Genomic DNA, 6000 nt, shown 5'->3' with positions numbered 1-6000 from the left:
CAGTTCATAAAAAGAAAGCCGATTCGTTTCGGATACAAAGTTTGGTGCCTCAACACTAAAAGTGGGTATCTTGTAAGCTTCAACATGTACCAAGGAACCGACCCCAAAGCAAAAAATCATTATTATAAAGTTTTTGGAGCATGTGCGGCTCCGTTCGTCACAATGCTCGATGAACTGCCCAATGATAAATCAAGATTACCCTACAAATTTTTCTGCGACAATTTATTTACGAGCCTCCATCTTTTGAAACATATAAAGGATCGTGGCTATAGCCTTACCGGAACAATACGGGCAAATCGCATTCCCAAAAACTGCCCTATAGAATCGAAAGCTAATATGCAGAAACGCAAAAGGGGTGATGTAGAGTCGATTCTCGAGAGAGAAACTGGTATTATAGTTGTAAGATGGTTGGATAACAGCGTCGTAAGTGTAGCGTCAACATGTTATGGGGTGGAAACACAATCGCTCGTGAAAAGATATTCACAAGCTGAAAAGAAAATCATCCAGGTTCAAAGTCCATGCCTGATTGGTAAATATAATAATGCAATGGGGGGCACCGACCTAATGGACGAAAATATAAACCGCTTTAGAATAGGAATGAGGGCAAAAAAATGGTACTGGAGCTTGATTACCTGGATGCTAGATGCGACTATACAAAATGCGTGGGTGCTACATAAAAAATCCGGCAACAAGTTGACACAGTTAGAGTTTAGGCGTGAAATTGTGCAAGCCTATCTGACCAAATACGGAGTGCCTGCAAAACAAGGTGGCCGACCGTCTAGTTCACTCTCAAGTCGTTCCTTTCATAGAGTATCTGATGATATTAGATACGATGAAGTTGGGCATTTACTGGAACCAGTACCAAATAAAAAGAAAATTAGGCGTGCAGGTGAAGAATGCAGGTCGATCATGAGAACAAGATGCGACAAATATGAAGTAGGTTTGTGCACAAAGTGTAATGTTAAATTTCATACACAGCTATAGAAAGTTTTTGCCGATTATCTCTCAATTTCATAGAATATTTTTTACTTTTATTTCATTCGGTTAATGTAGCCATAGGAACCTAGCGTTGCCATTTGGCAACAGGCAATATTTTTAGGTTTTAATATATTTAATAATTATTTTTGTCTTTTTCTAAGTAAGTTTTGTCCATTCATAAGTTATTTGTATTATTTATGTAAAATAAAGATTTTCGAAAACTTTGTCCTTCATGGGTTAAGGGCTTGAGATAGGATTTTCTTCATGTTCCACTAGGGACAACATTTGATTTATTGATACATAAATAAAACAATAATATGACAAATTAATTTTATTAAACTAAAATATTATCAAAGTTCAAAACTTGTTTCCCCTTTGACCTACCGACGACTTCTTCTGGTGTACGGTCTGCAAATTGGTTGATGCCCAAATAATAAGGGACCAGTCCTTTATCGTGTTTAGCGTTGTGTTCTTTTATCAAATCTAATGTTTTTATAAAAAGAGATTTACGGTATGCTTCTTCTTCTTTGGTTTCGTAAACTTTTTGATAATCTCCCTAAAAAAATTATAAATAATTAACTTAGTTTCATCTAAAAAAATACTCATATAAAGATAATAGATAATAAAACAAGGCAACTATAGCGTGGGAATAAATGTGATATTGTGACATAGGTGTACTGTAGAACAGGAATCTCATGCAAAGGCGGAGCTTCCAGTGCATAGAGAGAGAAAGGATTCGGCCAGAAAAGGATGGAATTTACACGAACATTACATCATGATACAATGAAAGAACATCTTTTCAAAGATACATCTTTTCATTGTATCATGCATTACATTATAATGCTTGAAAAAATACTCGCTAGACATTAAAAATTTTACAATGTTGTCAATATGTGGATGATCACAGTAATATTGGGTATTTTTAGTATGATATATAAAAAAATGAGTTTTAAATAATTGACATAATAATTTAACTACTAAAAGGCTCAGGGAATAATTTGGGATGGGGTATGATATACAGTGTATCCCAAAACTTTTATACAAATAAAGAAAAAGTAAGTATATCTTACATTTTACAAAAAAACTATTCTTGATAAAAAGCTCAGCATAGAAGGAAAACAAAAATAATGATTTGATTAAAATATAATATTTACCAAACAATAGACAAGTATGATGTCATTACAATACGATTAAGAGACTCATTTTAAAAGATACTACTTGGAAAACTTTATTGTTTCACTGCAAAGTATTTAACATTTCAAAATAAATATTTAAATAAGGCACACAAATAGTAATTACATATATATTGTTTAACAAAGATAAGTTAAGCACTAAGATTGCAAAATCTGTTAGCATGTTTTAACATTTTTGCCGATTGACCATTTACCTAAAAAATGTAGTTCCCACAAAGTAATTTCGCAAAGATGTGAAAGGAGAATGTTCAGAGCTATATATAGAGCCAAAAACATGGCGGAAGGTTGGGTACGACGAGCAAACAGGGAGCTATAGAGCGTTTCACGTTAAGAAAATAACATTAGGCTTATGGAGATCAGTGTTGCGAAAACTCTCAGGAATGCGGTTTATTAGATTGTCGATATATTTTTCGAATTTCGATTTTCAATTAACATTTAACTGTAAAGTCAGAATAACAACTGAAGAACCACAAAGCCTTATTATCATTATGTAGTCTCAGAGAACGATATAAAATCGCTGACATACCCACACCGTATTATTTTAAGTTGCAATTAGTAATTATAAAGATATATGCATTCCAAGCGGTCCGTTTATTTGCTTTTAAATCTTTAATAGCCGGCAAAGTACATGATTTAACTAAGCAATATTTTCTACTGATTTCTATGATTCATGGTATATGATATTCTTACCGAAAAACAAATAAACTGTCGTTACTATAATTAAAATAAGATAAAATAAAATTATCTTTTGTAAATACTATTTATTTAATTAAAATCATTTTCCCTACTTTTCATCTCTTGTTTCGAATGGGCACTTTTGGTCAATTACGTTAATTTAATTCATGTCTGTGAAAACGAAAATACAAATTATACAACCCTGAATCGTGCTTGCGTTCCTCGTGGCATCGCTGCGCTTCTATCGTCCATAAGAAATACATGGCCCTATCTCCGCAATGTTATTTTCTTAACGTGGAGCGCTGTATAGAGGAACTGTAAAACGAACCAAGCCTCATTAAAGCACAGGGAGTGAGATAAATGGGACACGTGATGAGAATGAAAAGGAAGAGGATACCAAAGATAATTCTAAAACGGGGCCCAATCAAGGAAAGAAGGAAAGGACAACGTAGACAAAAATTGTTTGATGGCGTATAGGAAGATTTCAGAAAAGAGGGAGTTGATGGTTGGAAAGAAAGAGCAACAAACAGGATGAATGCAGGATAATAGTAAGCCGATTTAGTAGGCAAGGAGCACGATTGGACAAGAAGCCACCCCAATTGATACAAGTTTTGTATCAACTGTAAATATTGTTTTACTAAATGATTTACTGATCTACTAATAATAAAAAGGAAGATCAGCTTCAATGTAAAAACTACTGGGCAATAACGCTACTAACTGTGGCATAAAAAATACTGTCAAATATTGTATATGACCGATTGAGACCATATACGGAACAAATAGTTGGGGGATATCCATGTGGTTTCTGCGGGCAGAAGTCTACAATAGATCAGATCTTCGCTTTGAGGCAAATCTTGGAATAGACTAGTGAATTTAATATAGACAAACATCATCTTTTCATTAATTTTGAGAGTGCTTATGATAGCATCCATCGAGAATTTCTGATCCATGCAGTGAAAGAGTTTAATATTCCAACTCAACTCATTGATATAGTAAAAGAAACACTTAAAGTACAAAGCAAAAAAACAGGGATGCCCTATCCTGTATTCTATTCAACATTACATTAGAGAAAATAATTAGAGAGTCAAAAGTCAACACCAGAGGAACAATAATAACAAAAAGTGTACAAATATTGTCATTTGCAGACGATGTTGATATCATAGCTAGAAGCGAAAGAGAGATGATAGAAGCATTTAATGCGATAGAAAGACCGGCACAAAACAGTGGCCTAAACATTAACGAAATAAAAACCAAATACACGAAGGCCAGCAAATCGACATGCCAAAGAAACCTACACAATCTGACAATAGGAGACTATAACATCGAAAGCGTGAAAATTTTTTACAGATCTAGGTTCACTAGTGACCGCAGATAACAATGTCAGTGAAGAAGTTAAGAGAAGAATACATATCGCTAATAAAACATATAATGGACTAATTAAATATCTAAGATCTAACAACATCACAAGAAAAACCAAATGCAAAATATACAAGACCTTGATAAAACCGGTCCTTGTATATGGATCAGAGACATGGACACATGGAAAAATCCTTACATACATACCTAAGGGGGTGAAAAAAAATGACATATGGCGCAGAAGATATAATTTTGAACTAAACACAGGATACAATGAGCCTGAGGTCATAACATCCATAAAGATCGGACGTCTGCGCTGGATGGGCAATGTTGAACGGATGTTGGAGACTGAAACACCAAAACATATAATGAGGCAAACACCAGTAGGGAGAAGGTCAAAGAGAAGACCCAAACTTAGATACATGGAACAAGTGGAACAAGATCTGAAAACACTTAAGATTACCAACTGGAAAAACAAAGCAAGGAACAGAGCGGAATAACGGAAAATCCTAGAACAAGCCAGGACCCAGAAAGGTTTGTTGAGCTACTGATGATGATGATGATGATGATCTACTAATAAATTTAGAAAGCTCTTGAAATTAGTGAATTTTTACTACGATTAATTTTAATTTCTCTTAAAAGAAAAATCAGTTATCTATAAAGTTTACCTTGAACTTTTCAAATTCTTCATCGTTCGATAGAAAACTATCCTTAGCTAGTGCTACAGTCACTATTGTAAGGATTAGAACAAATTTTAACATCATTATTTGGTCTGCTATGCACGTGTGATTGACGTAAAATCTAAACAGCTCTGTTTGGTTCATGTATTTATAATACTACATTTATCGCTAGGAAATTAAAGTTTTTCTTCCGCTTGTAATTGATAGTTAATTTTTATTTTATCACTTAATATACAATTAATCACGTTGTTAAGAAATAGTTAACAAAGTTCATACCACATTACTTAAAAGTGTATATACCTACCATTAAGATATTATTCATTCAATTTGGTTAATTCCATATAATTAATATTTCATTAGTTATTTAAAACTAAAGACTTCCATCCAATTTTAGATTTTCCGCTGTGATTGATACATTATTTGAATAATTGTACTTATTTTTTCTTCTTCAGCGATTTCTATTGAAACAATCTTCAGCTTTTAAATCTCTGGCGTCATTACATCTTCGACATCTTCTCTCCAGGATCGTCTTGGTATACATAATTTTCTTCAATGGCGGAGTCCATTTTTATATCTTTTTTGACCATCTATTTTCAATCAGTCTCTTTAGGTGTTCATACTAGTTAATCCTTTGGCTTCAATTGTGTCTATTATGTCTAGATCCCACATATAACATCCACTAAATTTCGAGTTAGTATTTTCCTACGGGTTTTCTTTCGTAATTAACTTGTTTAATGCGTTGCATAACTTACATATTGGTATACTTCATATGAATTGTATAAAAATTCAAACAATCTCAGCATTATTTTGTTTTATTAGTACATATCTTTGTTTTTACAGTTATACTAATAAAACACTAGAGTTATACTAATAATATATTAGAAAAAAAGTTTTCAATTTTTTGAAATAATTTGGTAAATTCAAAATTATTTGATAGAACAGTAAATTTTTGAAACGAGTTACGTTTGTTTTTGTATTAAATTATTGCGAATACGAAAAATATGGGTGGCCACAGTCACATATATAAAAAATACCTTAAAAATTCAGATTGACAATAAAAATTTATTATAACAACACATTACAATACCAACTACAATATCTTTATCTATATTTAGAGT

General features: G+C 32.8%; 1 long non-coding RNA gene across 1 annotated transcript; it reads right to left on the bottom strand.

The window, feature by feature from the left end:
* Window positions 1-1294: 1294 nt before the first annotated feature.
* On the bottom strand, window positions 1295-5118 carry LOC140449899 (uncharacterized). The gene is made up of 2 exons (XR_011951925.1): window positions 4871-5118; window positions 1295-1534 (listed from the first exon to the last, which is right to left on the bottom strand). It is a non-coding gene; the product is annotated as an uncharacterized lncRNA (long non-coding RNA).
* Between the last annotated feature and the right edge of the window lie 882 nt (window positions 5119-6000).

Source organism: Diabrotica undecimpunctata, chromosome 9, assembly GCF_040954645.1.
Source record: "Diabrotica undecimpunctata isolate CICGRU chromosome 9, icDiaUnde3, whole genome shotgun sequence".
Lineage (NCBI taxonomy): Eukaryota > Metazoa > Arthropoda > Insecta > Coleoptera > Chrysomelidae > Diabrotica > Diabrotica undecimpunctata.
The sequence above is the reverse complement of the archived record's forward strand: the minus strand, read 5'-3'. Positions and strand labels throughout refer to the sequence as shown.